The following is a 17,157-nucleotide window of genomic DNA, read 5'->3' on the forward strand; positions in this document are numbered from 1 at the left end:
CCTTTCGATGTTGAATCCATTCGCTTAAGATGAATGTTCACCTTGTGGTGCTCAGTCAGATGTGGGAGCTTTTTCAGGCATACGGACATTGCTGATTTAGTCCACAGGTTTCTTGTTGTTGAACACACACACACACACACACACACACACACACACACACACACACACACACACACACAGCCCCATTGCCACTGTCTGGACCACTTGCTTTCCCCGCCTCACGTCCTCAATGAATAACTTTGTCTCCTTTTTCCTGGCATCCCATCCAACAAACACAAGTCTTTCTAGAGGAAAAAGAGCTCAAAGTGAATACATCTGAGGAAGTGTGGATTTGCCTTTTATGGTGTGATCCATGATGCATCCAGAATGGCTCCGGAAACAACAAACGAAGCTTCAAAAAGTGCACTAAGCCACTTTCAAATGACATACGGCTTTTGGCTCAAGTGGCCCGTGCGCCGACCAAAGAAGAAGGTTCTCGAACAGCAGACTGATGTGTGATTGGAAAACCTTGGAGTGGACGTGGCCTCCGTCACCTCCCCGCTTTGTTTGTTCCCCCTTTTTTTTTTTCATTCAACTTTTTCCACTGTTTCACTCTCACCTTCATTTCCTCATCCCACGTCCAGCGCCTCAGATTCTGACACCCCCGCTCCCCGTCTCCATCCCACCCCTCCCTCTGTGTAACCTTGCGGGGTAAAGCTCCATTGACATCTGCTTCATAAGTATTCAGGACTCAGCGCCTTTGACATTAATCAGCCTACAGTACATTATCTCCCCACTCCTCTCTGGTCTCCCCCCATCCCCCCCTTTTGCCTCCTGCTCCTCCTCTCATCCCTATCGCCCCTCCTCCCCTCTTTCTTCCTCCCCTCCTATCGTCGTCTCAGCTTTCCATCCGCTGTTTTCTTATCATGGTGTGATAACCAGAAGAGAAAAGGGCATTACTAAGTATGTATGTTGCCTACCTGAACGCCTGGCTATCCAGATACACTGTCTTTCTGTTTGCCTTGCTGTCTTAGGAGTAAGACAGCAACTTTAATACAGCAGTCACAATATAACAAGGTCAACCCAGATACACATGACCGAAGTAGTCTGGTGACCTGTTCAGAGCGCACCCTGCCTCACGCTCCATGCTTTGGCAACAGGAAACCCCGAGCAGGATAAGTCAGTATGGAAAATGGATAGATGGATGGATGGATTGATCTCCACCTTTGCTGCAACCATGCAGGAGAAATGTATGACAAGAACCCAGTGTGATTTTTCCACAAGAGAGAGAGGCATTTTTGCCAGAATTGGTCAAACTTAAACTATGCTGAGCTCACTGCCAGAGGTCAACTTTAAAGGAGAACTTTGTAGATTTGGAGAAGATTTTCAAACTCACCAAAATATTTACAACATCAAACAGAGGATAATACAAACTCCAAAATATTAGTTTGTTTCCATAACTGAATAAACAAGCTGTTCTCAGAGGAAAATATAAATAAGAAGAGAAGGGTGGCAGGGTCCACTTGCTCAAGTAAAACAGTATGAAATTGTTAGAACTCAGAGCTGCATCATAGGCAGCTCATCCAAAAGGCTTCCTCCGTTCTAATCAACTGGAGGGGAGTTGCAGTTGTTTAAGAGGCTTAAACAATGTGTGGGAGTGTCCTTACACATTGTGGGAACGTCCTTACAGAGTCGTCAAGGACATGTATGAGCTTTGAGTTTCAGGGTCATTTGGGCCACCTGTAGGTTGTTGACCCAACCACCGCTCATGTGGGTTGTTAGGGCTAGGTGAGCCCAGGTGTGATTGGTTGTTCAGCTGTCTGGAAAGGGATCTTAGCACAGGATTGTAGGTGGGTGATAAGTAACGCTTAGGCCACCTCCTCTGTTCAAAGATGGATTCTTTTTACCCCTCTTTCACACCACCTGTCTTCTCTTGCCAACAAATTTACATTGCTGTCTTCACAGGAATGACTTCTTGACCCTCCCGTGTTGTGCTTTTCATTTATGGACAGGTTGTTTTGTCCCCCCAGTGTACAAATTTGTGCATTCCTGCCTATGACGCAGCGCTTACATTTACCAGTACCTAGATGACTAAGAACCTGCAGCAACAAGTATAAGATAGCATTTGTCTATTACAATTTTTTCAGTCATGAAAGTCATTGTTTAGGCATAAAAAATCAGTCAGTGAAGATCTTTCTCTTCTTATTAGAATTCCTTCCCTAAAACTATGTAGTGCACCTTTAAACTAACTGGTTTAAATGGTTAATGATAATACGGAGACAACCAGCCAAGCAGCGCGCCATACTGCACAGGCATTAAGACTAGAGTGGTGATGTTTGGGATGTGGTTTCAAAAATACGATCAGGAGGGCCAGTTTGAGCAATAGATCACTGAGCTTGAAGCCACATCAGATACAGAAACTCTGCACATTAATCGATACTGCAATGAGAGAGTATCTTACAATCCCTTGTATTTATCACATCGACAATCATTTTATTCTCCGTCTCAATTACAGATGGTTATTAGTAGAATTCCCACAATGAAATGGCAACCATTTATATGTGCTTTCTTGGCTTTGACTGTCCATCACAGTGGACGGATGACGCCATAATATTTTCTTGCAAACATTGAACCGGGCTCTTTTTTTTTTTTTTTTTTTTTTTGCTGGACAGTCCTGCAGTATTTTGCCAGAGCCCTTTTACTGTGCCAGCACAGCGACCTCATTGAAATGTGTGAGCGGGCTCTGCAGTGTTTGAACACAACATTATGTCAACTGGCTGCTAACTATATCACGATGTTAATTGCCTGGTATCCTTGTCCTTTCTGATATTTCCTGTCATGCTTAAGATTTCAGAGATGCACAAAATTAACTTTCCAATGATGCCCTGCTATAGTAGAATGATTGGCATCATGACTTCTGCTCCCCTCTGATGGCACAATGCCACTGGGGTCAGTTTAGTCAAACCTTGGCAAATCCTTAAGGAAATTCTGTGTAGCACACTCATAACCGCTCTTTACATTGGAAAATAATGGCCTTGACCTGTATAATGTTGAACTTGCACTTTTGGTGTGAAAGCCCTGTTTCGCCTGCCAACATCAGCATGTAGTTTAAAGGGTAACTCCACCGACTTTACACATTAAAGTGTCTTTACAGATCTTCGGGAGTACTACAGTCTATTTTAAAAGAGAAAATGGTGTGCTGTCTTTTGTGGCTCCAGAGGAAGTTATACGCAGCCTGATAAATTGCCTGCAGTAATGTCATTCCATGATTAAATGATATCTCTTGTTCTGCTGCGTCGATTTTGATAATTTCTTTTCAAACTGTCCATGATGAGTCCAGCAGTGTAATAGGAGCACAATGCTATGTTTCAAAACCTGGTGCCTACATTTGATCAGATTTCATGCAGTGTCCTCCAAAGCAAAAACTGTTTTCACTTGTCAGCAGCTTGATGATAAGGACAACTAGATATGATTCAGCTTATTGAATGTTTTTAAGGAGCATTTTGGGGCAAACAAAGTAAGAATGTCAAGAGGAAACAATATGCTGCTGATGTATAAGACGTTTACAAGATTCCTGCTGTTGTGTCGGGCAGCTAACAGGTATAAACACAAAGAGATTTCCTTCACACTTCTACTTGTAAGAACTGTAAGTTCAGCTCAGCTGCTACAGGTGTGACCTGACGTGGGTGCCTCCCATGTTTGGTCAAAAAACGGAGTTAAAATGTGGCTTTGCTGACATTACTATTCCTCTCTCATCTCCTTCTTCCTCTTCTCTTTCATATCTCTCCTCTACTGTCCTCTCCTCCAGTCCTCTAATCTCTCTCTCTATTAGTAGTCTATTTACAGCGTATTCAGTCTGGGGTCTGCCAACACTTACCGCTCTCCAGAGCTTTATCAAACCACTGATAAACTCCATGCACGCACATTTACATACAGACACACATGCGTGCGCACGATTTTAAGAGGAGATTTTATGGAGCGGGTGTGCGTGTGCATGTTTCTTGCACAGGTCAGTCATGTTTGTGTAGAAGCAAATGAACACAGGCATATAATGCATGCAGCCGGAGTTTCTATGCACTGTTTGCATGTAGACGTGTGCACACGTGTGTTTATGTGCATCCATTTGTGCGTGTGTCCGTGCACATGTGTATATGTTATCAGCAGTGTCCCAGTGTGCTCGCCGAGGGCCAGTCTATTTAGTGTTCATAACAAAGCCTTTTACTGAGGCTCCAATCAGGATTAAACCCTTATCAGCACACACAGACCACAGGACACAGCCAGCAAGCGTGTGTGTGTGTGTGTGTGTGTGTGTGTGTGTGTGTGTGTGTGTGTGTGTGTGTGTGTGTGTGTGTGTGTGTGTGTGCGTGTGTGTGTGCGTGTGTGTCTGCGAAAGAGAGAGAGAGCGAGAGACAGACGGGTGGGGGGTAGAGGAGATTATTTGCACGTGTATGTATTGTATATTGTGTATGTGAGTGTCTCTGCACGCGCATGTGCTTTTGATTTTGACCGTACAAGCTCATGAGTGAATGTGTTTACCTGCGTGTGTGTCTCGTTGTGATTCTGTGCATGTGTGCGATTGCGTGTGCGTCTTGCATCCATGGTATCTGTGGTATCTGTATGCATGTGAGTCAGTGGAGTCAAGTGTTGAAGTAAATATGAAACTCTGAAACCACATTAAAATCCAGATTCAAAGCTAGCACCCCCCCTGTGGGCTAGATAATTATCGTGTGTGTGTGTGTGTGTGTGTGTGTGTGTGTGTGTGTGTGTGTGTGTGTGTGTGTGTGTGTGTGTGTGTGTGTGTGTCTTGCATCATGAGGTGGAGAGAGACAAAGAGTGGATGAAGAGAGGTATATAGACAATATTTTAGTGACCTTAATGGAAAGAAAGAAAGAAAGAAAGAAAGAAAGAAAGGAGGGAGGAAGGAAGGATGAAAGGAAATGGGAAGAAAGCATAGAAGGAAGGTACGATAGGCAGAAAGGAATACGAGAGAACAGAAAAGAAAGAAAGAAAGAAGGAGGGAGGGGGGAAGGAAGGAAGGAAGGAAGGAAATTGGAAAGAAAGCATAGAAGGAAGATAGGACAGGCAGAAAGGAGAAAGAAAGAAAGGAAGAAAGAAAGAAACTGAGGAAAGAAAAGGAGGGAGGGGGAAAGGAAGGAAAGGAGGAAGATAGGACAGGCAGAAAGAAAGAAAGAAAGAAAGAAAGAAAGAAAGAAAGAAAGAAAGAAAGAAAGAAAGAAACTGCCCGTCTTGGCCTCCTTCCTCTTCTTCTTGCACCAGTTCCCCTGTAATGCTCTACATATATGTATTATCATGTTTACACAGAGGAGCTCGGCTAGAAGACAACTTACAGACGCTAAAGTTTTTGTGTGTGTGCCTCTCGTTGCCCATGGCTGCGGATCCAAAGCGGGATCTTGGCAGTCACACACTCATCTTTGTTCTTTTCTAGGTCAAAGCTCAAAGATGTGATCTGAGGTCTCGGATCTTGTAAGAGATACTATATACTGTAGGCCTTTATTATTATGATAACACTGCATCTAATTATGCAGATTCCGCTCATTAATATGTATGAGCCGCACCGCCGCCAGGGAGGGGCCTGCAACAGACACAACAATGAGCCGGCAAAATTAGAGTAAACTGAATCTATGAATAAAAATTCGGCGGCCACAGAGGCTTATTTACACCCGTCTATCTGCTTACTGTGCCTACTGTACGATGAAGCTACGTGACCCACTATTAAAAACAAATGAAAAGGGTAAGCCTCTGTACGTTAACTTTTATTTAATGGTACAGTCAATCGTTTCATCCTGGTTTGTTTTCCTGCATGTTATTGTTAATTGAAACATATCTCAGTCTTGTGTCAGAAAATGTGCTTATTGTACTTTTCATACATTTAAAGGCACAGTGTTTTGCTCTTTTACTGGGGCACAACAGAGGCTCTACAGCAGAAGAATAATAAATCTCATCTGTGAAACACAGAGGACAATTTATTATTGTCGGTCTACTCTAAATCTGCTGTACACTTAAAGTGCATTAACCTCTAATTAAAACAGAAAAAATTACAACACAATTTTGAGAGAATCCCTGAAGAAGACAATCAGTCAATTTAAAATCGTCCCAACGGCTTTTACTTTAAATAAGAGTGTTACTTTAGTGAGCTTGACTGCTCGGATAAGCCATGAAACTCAGAAATGTCTACAGTGAAAAACAGAAGAAAGTGTCTTTTTATCTCCCACACAGGAGACAAGAGAATAATAATTATTCATACACTTCAGTCTTTTTCTATTTGGCCTCAAGTTATGTAATTCACAAATGCTAAAAAGAAGAAATGCTCAGTGAGAGCAAGCTGAATACATCCTAAAGGGGCGCTGTGTAGTTTTGGAGACGAAATTCAAACTCAGAATTGAAAAAATTAGCATTTTTAATGAGGCTATAATACAAACTCAGATATTTGTTTTTCCACAACTGAATAAACAAGCTGAAAATAAGGTCCCCAGAACACTGTTTGGAATAGTACGAAATTGTGTAGCCCTTTAAGGTCAGTTCGTACCATCAGTTTATTCGATCATGATAACAAAGAGGGTTTGTTTATTTAGTTTATTCAGGCATTAAACACCTTTAATTACTAAATGAAACATCATGTATAATGGAACAATGGAACAAAGTTATTATCCCCAGTAGATCAATGATGGACTCAATCTGTCAATATCTCAGTCTCGACGAAAATCATGTTTTTTAATGTTTTCCTGCGCATAAAGTCGTCTGTGCAACACAGGCAGAAGCCTCCATTAGAAAACGATGATGAAGATTTAATATGACACTTTCTGTCTGCGTCCTGCGTCTGAGATGAGGTAAAGGTACATCAAAACCGAACGAAAATTGGGTGGGCCATCATAGTGCATTTAGATATAGGAACAGAATTAGGCTGAAGTGAATCCATGAATAAATATCTGCGTCCTCGGAGGATCATTAACACCTGTCTGCCTGCTCATAGCCCGCTACTGTATGCTAATCTGCTGTACATTTAAGACCCGCTGCTGGCTTTTAAATGCAGAATAATGAAACTCAGGTGTATTGCGAAAGATGCGCAGGCTGGATCAAAAGTCTGGAGAATATTTCTTGTCACATTTGGTTGTAGTATGATGGCCAAAAAAAAAATCACTATCACATTAAACATTGATGAAGTGAATCTATGAATAAATATATCTGCCTCTGTGGAGAATAAAATGTTCTCCTTCTTCCTCAACGCTCACCGTTGCTACTGTACAGCGAAGATAGTTTGTATTTCTTATTCTGAAACAAGCGAAACACTTGGCTTGCGATGCAGGCTGGGGGGAAAAAAAAAAAAGTGCAACCTCTCTCTTTTCTGCTCGCAAAACACACTGCTCAAGCATGTCTTTAACAGAGCGGAGATGCAGGGCCAGTTAGAGAAGGAAAGAAGACAAGAGAAGAGAGATTAAACTTTTATAATCTCCACAGAGAAACTGGGACATTGCAGCTCCAATATTAACAAAACATGTCACTTTTTACGGGGGGGAATAAGAGAGAACATGGATTTAAACACAAATATATCTCAGGGCCGTACTCCACATTCACAATTAAATCGCAGATACAGCCGTCGACTTCAATGGGAGTGGTGTTGATGACCTGTAAATCAAAAGTACGAAAGGCTGAGTTAACGGTGCGGCAAACAAACAACGTGTGTCAGATTATAATCACCCTTCTGGGAGCCATAGTTGTGAAGAGGTTTTCCCCACCTCCCAGTCTGATTATGTGTTTGTAAATTTACAGTAAGGATGAGAATCGTAAAACAATTTCTGGTGAGCCAAACATTTCAAGAACATTCCTCACACCCTTGTTAAAAGACATCGTGATGCTCTTTTTTTTTTTTTCTCCGGACGTATGAATCCGTAATGAATCAGGGTCTCACTGGTTTATAAAGATTAATAAAGTGGCACTGGTGATGTTAGTTCTCCTCAGAGCAGCTTCCAGAGGTCCTGACTCTCAAAGACTCAAAGACAGTAGTCTGAACTATTCAAGTGAGGAGAAGCTATCAAGTTATCGGCTGTGTGTGTGTGTGTGTGTGTGTGTGTGTGTGTGTGTGTGTGTGTGTGTGTGTGTGTGTGTGTGTGTGTGTGTGTGTGTGTGTGTGTGTGCGCGCCTGTGCTCGTTTGTTCTAATGAGCATCTGTCAGTGCAGACCTGATAACCATAGTAACACCCGGGGTGATTTTCTGCCCGTGTTCACAGGAGCTCTGAGGCTCTACAGCGAGGTCAACATCTGGGCTAAAAGAACAACTGTCACACCCTGCAACACTTTTATGGCCGCTGTCATTAAAATGCTCTAACCGAGGTGAACTGCTTCTTTCTGTAACACTGTTACTGCTGACAGGAATTTGTCTGAGAGATGCATTTAAGGAAGGCATTTGAAATACAGAGTATTATTTTATGTCAATATATATATATATTTTTTTACCTCCACCAAAAAGTTATGTCTTCACCACTGGGTTGTTGACATGTTGGTTTATGAGCAGGATCTCACAAAGTGACTGAGCAGATCTCAACGAAACTTGGATGGACGATGGGTGTCAGCCCTGTATAGACCTCTTTAACTTTTGGTGTGGATCCAGAATTGCTTTCCTCACTTTCTTTAACATAGCGAGATAGCATATCTTCATTAATGTCTTAGGGCTTAGGGGTATAGCCAGCTTCTTGTAATCGGAAGGTCGCAGGTCCAGTTCCCCTGTGTTCTTGGGCAAGATACAGAACCCCAAACTGCTCCTGATGTGCCAGTCGGCACTTGCATGCCAGCCACCGCCATCAGTGCATGAATTACTGTAAGTCGCCTTGGACAAAAGTGTCTACTAAATGCCCTAAAATGCTTGATGGGATCTGTTGGCCTTGGGGGATTTATGCAATCTACTGAGTGCCAATCTAGTTGTATTATAAAAATAGTGAAAATATATATAATTGTAATACAATCCCAGGTCTGTAACTTATTTGTCAGACGCAATGTAGGTGTTTACTACAAACAGAACTCATTATGTCATAACAATGGTATGTGTTGAAAACTTGTACCTTGGAGTAAACATGTATGTAAGGGTTAGGGTGGATGGTGGAGTAGATGTTGTGAAATGATTTTGTTCTTCCATTGTTTTTTACATAGCTGAGAGTACCTTTGTTCAGTGTTAAGACATTTTACTTTGATGTTCAAAATCAAAATCAAATCCAAAGTCTCTGGTGATTAAATCAGTGAATAATAAACTTCTTGAAATTCCCATATTACACTCATATTCAGGTTAATACTTTTATTTAATGTCTGTACCGAAAACATAAACGTTTTAACTTTTAAAACATTATTTTTCTCGGGCAGTATCGCTCTTCATCCTCAGCCTCAATGCTCAGTTTTTGTCTCTTTAAGGCCTTCTTCTAGAAAAAGCTACATTCTGATTGGTCAGCCTTCACAGAACTGAGCAGATACACCCCACCAGCTCTGCGCCTGGTTTTCCAACCAAGGTTTTAATGTCCTTAACACACTTTAAAGATGGCTGGATTCTTCTCAGAACCTTATACCTTATAAATGATTGTGCAAGTGATCATTGTTCTGCAGCCTGGTTACCTGTTTGACTTAGAAATCTGTGTGTATTTTCCAGTGGAAGGTGGATGTCTTCATGTAGACACCTGTGTGACCAGCTCCTGGCTCTGCCCCCTGGAGATGGAAATAGATGCCATACTGTACATTACCTGGTGTCTGTATCTGTGTGTGTGTGGTGGGGGAAGGGTAAATGTGCAGTGGTTTTGTATGTGTTCACGTGTGTAAAGATGGTAGTTTTGTGTTTCTATTGGTCCATTAAAGTGAGCAACACAGGATGTATGTCAGTTTGAAACATCGCAGGGGACAGAGTGTGTTATCCCGAGGCCCCAAAGGTATGTGTGTCCATGCGACTGTGTGTGTGTGTGTGTGTGTGTGTGTGTGTGTGTGTGTGTGTGTGTGTGTGTGTGTCTGTGTGGTGCACAGAGGCGTGACGGAGCCAGAGGCAAAGGAAGGTCACCTCACGTGCACGGCTCAGTGGAACAGCGCCTGGTGACTGTGCACGAGGAGCCAAGCACCAGCAGTCTCCCAAGGACAACAAAGTGCTTATCCAGGAGGGGGAAAAAAAGAAGAAGGCTGTAGAGCTCTCTGATCACAGACACACGCACACACACACCTCAGTATTCAGTATATAGGCCCACATGTATGGACATAAAAAGAAAAACAAGCCTCTTAACTCGTGCATGGGTGCACCTTGTTTAAATGTCCTTCTCTTAGTCTCATGATATCTGTGTGAGTCCGTCTCTAACTATCACACGTTCACAGTAATGCATCCGTCAAGTAATCTATCTGGGCTGTGTGTCCCTGCTGCAATGTCAACAACACAATTACTCTGTACATTTAATACAGTTGATTCAGATTCATTTCTGATGGAGGTTCATTCTAGGCTCTGAGGAGAATCAGTTGCAAAGGCCTGAGTCTAAGAAGACGTTATGACATTTAAGATAAAGCAAACATGCAAATTATAGAAATGAATCATGACTTTAACAAAAACATCAACTATAACAATAATAGACAAATTTCTTGTAAGATTTGCTCTACAAATAAATGATATAAAATGTATATATAGGAAAAAGTTCCTATATCTAAAAAGTCGTACTCTCTCTCTCCTCATGGTTGTCTGTATTGTCACCATTAAAGAAAGACTAAATGCCAAAGATAATGTTAAACAAAACCTAAGTTAAACAAAAGTTAACTTTTTTAATTAGTTAGAAAAAGAGTAGGCTTACCCTTTTTAAAGTTCACAGAAAATACTGGTTGTTTAATGAATCTCCAAGAATGGGCTTAAAGTTCAAAGCAGTTTTAAAGTTTGATATCCTGATGGTTGGATATTAGAAATACTGAGCTCGTCTGAGTCATATCCAATGTCTAAACTATCCTAGAAAAACTACACATTTGGCATGGAAATATCGCTTTCGAATCATAAGATCATGTGATCTTGCAAATCCACCTTGCCAGGATTTAAACAATGCCAATGCACAGGCATTCAACCAGTCGGGGCTGCTGGGTTCACGTGCTCCTGCACAACGTGACCTCAGTGTGCTCAGTGGTAACTGGTCCTGAGACTTTTGAAATAACTTGTTCATAACTGGTTACACCGCACAGGATCTGTTGCAGTTAATGGAGCGTAACATACAACAACATTCAGTTGTCTCAGTGTATATCTACAACTTGTTAGTGTTGCCACCTGCCACCAGTTTGTGTACCCATCATACGTGGGGGGGGCCAGGCTTTTAGTCAGGGACACATTAACCATCTCTGCCTCCATACTTCTCTTTCAATAAGTATAGGTGTCATATAACGACGTTCTATTTCCGTGCAGAACCTTGTTTCGTACAGTAAGTGGAGCTGTCCATTGCCTGCAACCCTCTTCACTCCTCTCTCTGCCATCGGTGGTTCAGCTGTTGTTTCTCATTATAAAAACCACCTTATTGTGTTTCTTATTATCCCAAGCTGCTCCGAGCAACCAGTATACTCTGTGCATTGTGTGTGAGTGTGTGTGTCTGTATGTGTGTGTGTGTGTGTGTACAGTAGCTGCCAAATGGAGTCTTTATTTGCCTCCAACCTTCTCTCTCTCTCTCTCTCTCTCTCTCTACTCAGGTGTTTGTCTGTTCTGTCCCCTCATTATAAAACCACTTTATCCCCTTCTCCCCCCTTCTCCTCTTCCTATCCCTTTCTTTCTTTCCCCCTCCCTCCTCCCCTCTCCTTCCTTCTTTACTCTCAACCTGCTTTTCCCCACCACCCCTCCCTCTCTCCCCCTTATCGTTACCTTTCTCTCACTCATTATCCAACAGCTTGAAGCAACCAGTCAGCCATATGTGAGTGAAAACTGTCACCTCACACTGTTAGCTTGTATTATATCGGGTCTCCTCTTTGCCTTAAACTTTGCCCTAAACCTTTGGCTATTTCTGTTCTTTTTAACAGTAAAACTAATTAACTGAGCAGCTCGCAGCCAGTATTCAGCCATATGTGTATCTATCTCATAATGCGAGCAGGTTTTGAACTCCTGTTTGCCTTGAAATCTTTTCTATTGTGTTGTTTTTCTCTCGGTATAACTAATTAGTGAAGGAGCTGACTGTCAGCCATGCGTGAAGCTTGTTTAGCCTTGTTTGGGCCGAAGCTGTGCTGGCCGCAAGCTTTCTCTGTCCTGTCCGTCATTAAGGGATTTTGAATTGAGTCGGGTTTTTTTTACATTTGTTGTCGTTTTTATTTTTTACTTTATTTAAAGCTGCTTTAGTCAACATTTACATATCAACATTTACATTGTTGGTGAAATGATCACGTGTGATGTAAACGGTATCACACAGAGAGCTATCATTAGACTCTGCAGTTCCACTGAGCTCTGTGGAGCGTTTCAGTGTCTTTCAGTTGGTTGTTTTGTTTTTACTGCTCTAATCCACCCATTGTATTCTGTCAAGTGAGCAATGAGCTAGCTAACACATTGGATTTTGCAAAATTGGACTAATTTGAAAGCAAAACTACTTGGTTAGGTTTAGGCAAGCATCATGGTATGAGTTTTAAAAAGACCCTTTTACGCTAACAATGGCCTTGAGTTTACTAACGCATTCAACATAACATCATCATAATGTGACAATACTGTATATCAATGCTGTATTAATAGCGTTTAATACGTTTCTGATTAAATATGTTAGATGTTGCACTTATTGCCTCCTTACGCCATCTGATGTGGGCACAGACTGAGCTAAAGTGGTTCGTGTGATTTTGTGTGTGTCAAACCACCCCGTGACAGCTCTCAATCAGTGTAGAAGAGAGGAGGCCGTCATCATTGATTGTTCTTTAATTCAGATTTGACAGTTTGTCCTCTGACAGTCACTCAAGTGAAACTGTCATTCAGTTCACTTCTACTCAGGTTAACAAGATGATTCTATTTCTTAAACAAGCAAGTCAGCAGTCTTTGTGAAAGTCCTCTCCACAACGATGACAACGCTATTATTCACTTCCTGTGTCCCAGAGGGTCGAGCGTGACTCGATCCAATCAGAAACCATGCCAATTAGACGCCTCAACTGGCACTTAATTACCACTCTGAAGAGGCTGATGGGCCATTAATTAGCGGGACATTAACGGGACTGATTGTTCATTAACAGCAGAGCATATTAGAGGAGATAAGACCCGATTGTAATGGACTCTGGTGGAGGGGAGAAAGGCTGAAGCTGTCTCCAATAGAATTAGATGACCTGCTACGGCAGTCAAGTCTGGGATAATACTGTTAACAATGGCCATTAAAGGGGAAGACCACTTACTTTTAATGTTTGAGTATGTCAGTCATGTGGCTGAGGTCTGTATTTGGACAAGTTAATCCCTCATAGATAGGACAGTCGCATCATCCCAAGCACTTGCAGGGTGTTGAAAGTAACTGATTACCTTCGGCTAGCATAGTGGTACTGCAAACACAACCAATTGTGCTTTTCACTGTTACTATACTGGAGTTAGGAGAGCATATCTGCACTGCAGAAAAATCTCCTCAAGTAATTTTTGCTTGAAAACCTTCAAAATGTTGAAATTTATTGAAAGAAACTGTGGTTGAAAGTTTGATTATTTATTTTGTTTGGGCATAAAACTCAGTCAATCATTATATCTTTCTCCTCTGATGAAAACTCCCCCTTCCCAAACTACATAGACATTTTCACTAATTGTGACGAGCAAGCATTTCAACTCAGCTGTGCAAGAGGTTGTAAGTTGACTTACAATGAAATAATAACTGCTGAGAGCCAAACGCTGCTGCTGCTTCTGTGTCAAGTGAAAATGATGTTGTAGTATGGATACAGTCAGGGTGAAGTAATACATAATCACCCTCCCGACCCCAAACATTAAATGGTTAATGCCGGGTTGAGACACCGTAATATTTATTTTCTGTTAAGAACCTGTTTGATTTCCTCAGGAGGGTAAACAAACAGTAGAGTCTGGCATGTTGTGTGTGACACTGTGCTCCCTATGCACAGTGAAAACAATCAGTTGTTGTGCAAAACAGCCATTTCTCTCCCAACCTCCTGTATCTGTTGGACTGTTATGGGGTTGGAATGTGTGCACGAAGTGAAAAGTAAATGGCAGTTTAGTCTGAAAGATCATGTTTATTACTTTGTGGATCTTTATGTTACAAATCAAGAAGACAAATATGATAAATTGAAAAACCAAACAACAATTCCAAAATGCCCACACACAGGATAGGAGACGTCACACCCTGTCCACCAGGTGGCGTGGTGTGACGCAGTGAGATTAAAAAGGTTTGGCTTTGGCCCGTCCTGATCCATCTTGGCCCGGTCTGTGTCAGTCCGCTGTAGAGGTTCCCTGGGGAAGGAATGTTCTAACATCTCTGACTCTTCATTTCACGCTTCATTTACCATCACACTCTCCCAAAACACTAACTGTGCATCTGAATGTGTGTGTGTGTGCGTGTGTGCGTGTGCGTGTGCGCGCGCCTATTTGCGTGCACTCAGGGTCGTTCCTTCTCCTCTCCATATACATACTCTTTCTCTCACTCGTTTTCTCAAACGGGCAAATGCACACACACAAGCATGACACACACAAGCACAATACACACAAACACAACACACACAAGCACATATTTAGGAGGTAAATGATAGTGAACGTGAGAGCAGCTTATATCTGCTGGAGTCACTGGGTGCTGTATTGTTCTCCAAGGGCAACAAATGCATGAGGAAGAATGGACCGGCGCTCTCACGCACAGTGATACGGATGGATGAAGGGTTTTCGTTTTCTCTCACACACTCACACACACACACACACTTACACACACTAAGCCTGTAACTGTTGTTTTACTTCTAAAGTCAATGCAATTACCTCTTTACTCTCTCTGCGGTGGATCCAATGTATGAATATGGCTAGGAGACGTGCAGTTATTGTGTGTGAGTGTGTGTCTGTGTGTGTGTGTGTGTGTGTGTGTCTGTGTGTGAGAGAGAGAGAGCTAGAGAAAGGGGGGGAGTAGTTATTGAAGAAGCTGTAGCTCATAAAGCCCCTCAGTATCAATATAAACTTCCTCCACTGCTGCAGGGTTAGGGGGATCTCACAGCAAGCCGGTGCTTTATTGTCATTTCACAAAAACGCTTTTATTTTGGCAATATAAAAAACAGTTTGGATGCTCCCGTTTTATGTATCGCTGTAATGCATGGATCGACGTGGGGCATAATGGTTCTTAAAATAAGCATTACACACACTCCCAGGGGAGAGAGAAACATTTACAAGTTCATTCAAAGTCATCCAAGATTATTTTTTTTTTCCCCCAGTCGCAGTTGAAATTCACACAACCGAGCTCCTCAGACAGTAAATTGGCTTTTGGAGCTGAGCCGGTGATATAATATCAGGTGTGAGACACAGGTTCAAAGATGCACACACACACGCACACACACCCTTTAGCCCAGCAAAGCAAAGCATTGAGTTGCATCACCGTGTGAATGGATGGGCCGCTATCATTACACACACGCACACACAACCACACCACAGTTAGGTAGGTAGGTATGAATAGATGGTCTGTCTCGGATTGGTGAGATTGGCTCCATCTGTTGTGGAGAGGGGTGCAGGGTCACATCCCTCCTATTACCTCCGGCTGTCCAATGACACCCCATTCACCTGGATGGAGGTCTGGCAGCGCACGATGGATGGAGCTAATCTGAGCAACAGAGAGGGATGGGAAGTGAGTAAAAGTAGATAGATAGATAGATAGATAGATAGATAGATAGATAGATAGATAGATAGATAGATAGATAGATAGATAGATAGATAGATAGTCACATACAATTTACACATATAAGAAAAATACACAATACACAAAATTCATATATGTACATGATTTTACATGCATACAGTATATGTGGCCAATAGTACATGAGGCCACATGTGTTTTCAGAAACACAATACCAGAAACCCCTGGACCTCAAACAAGCTCAGCTGGAGGTCAACAGATAACACAGTTCCTGTTATTTTCTACAGGCAACAGTCAAGCAGGTGATTTTTACACATACAAACTGGCCTGAACACTACCGCTTCTTCTTCTTCTTCTTCTTCTTCTTCTTCTTCTTCTTCTTCTTCTTCTTCTTCTTCTTCTTCTTCTTCTTCTCTTTTTTCTCTCCAGAAACAGAGCATGCTTGTGAGTGCGAGTATGACACAAACATACAAAGAGAGAGACAGATGGATTGACAGAAGTCTCATCAATCAAAGACCAAAGCAGAGTGCTAATCCTCCAGCCAACACAGATAGAAGGGGGAGCCTGGCGAGGAGAGAGAAGACAGGAAAGGTGAGGAGGGGAGATAGGAGCTGACAGGACGGGAAAATGGGGAGAGGGTGGAGGACGGAGAGGAGACGCTGAACGTGGCCCATTGAAGGACAATCATTGTCTATCAACATGAAGAATTACCTTTCTCTCCGTCCCTTATGCCCACATGAGAGCACACACACACACACACACACACACACACACACACACACACACACACACACACACACACACAGAGGAACAAGTTGACCTGTGAGGGAACACTGATGGAATCTTCAGTGGGATTAACAGGGATTTAGCCCAGTGTAATGATATCTGAATGAGTTGATTAGCTATCTGATGACACTTTGCTGTTTGACCTCCACAGCCCAATAACAACTGGTAACTCATCACATTCGCCCGGGTTGCATTCAAACGGGGAGAGCGGAGTGAGAGAGAAAAAAAAAATATGGGACTCCTTGAGGCAGCGATCTGTGCTTTTTCTCTCAGCTAAATGAACCATGAAACGGTGTCACTGTGTGGGCAGCCATAGCATGATCACTTATGGCTGAACATCACTTTTCACGTGGTTTGCTCCCGTTAAGCGGGGGACAAATCACAGGGAGCGGTGACAAAGTACAACCATGGAGGTGGTGAAGGTCAAAGGCTTCCCAAGAAGACAGAGGCGCACAAACAAAGACAAGCAGTGATTAAAGACGACCACACGCGCGCAGATTTTGTGAGGATGTTGGAGGGAAAAGGGGAAGGAGAGTTTTCTGAGCATTACTGATGCCCGGCTTGTAATGTAACAAGGCGGGGGGAAAAAAAACCTTTAAAGGAAAAAGTTTGACATTTTGGGAAA

At 42.4% G+C, this 17,157-nt stretch overlaps 1 long non-coding RNA gene across 1 annotated transcript in view; it reads left to right on the plus strand.

Annotated features, from left to right (window-relative positions):
* Window positions 1–16,752, plus strand: part of LOC119005766 — a 175,962-nt gene extending 159,210 nt beyond the window's left edge. Inside the window, exons 7-8 of the long non-coding RNA XR_005070573.1 lie at window positions 16,176–16,337; window positions 16,684–16,752. This is a non-coding gene — a long non-coding RNA (uncharacterized LOC119005766). The remainder of the gene's footprint in view (window positions 1–16,175; window positions 16,338–16,683) is intronic.
* Window positions 16,753–17,157: the final 405 nt, after the last annotated feature.

Source organism: Acanthopagrus latus, chromosome 17, assembly GCF_904848185.1.
Source record: "Acanthopagrus latus isolate v.2019 chromosome 17, fAcaLat1.1, whole genome shotgun sequence".
In the NCBI taxonomy this organism is placed as follows: Eukaryota; Metazoa; Chordata; class Actinopteri; order Spariformes; family Sparidae; genus Acanthopagrus; species Acanthopagrus latus.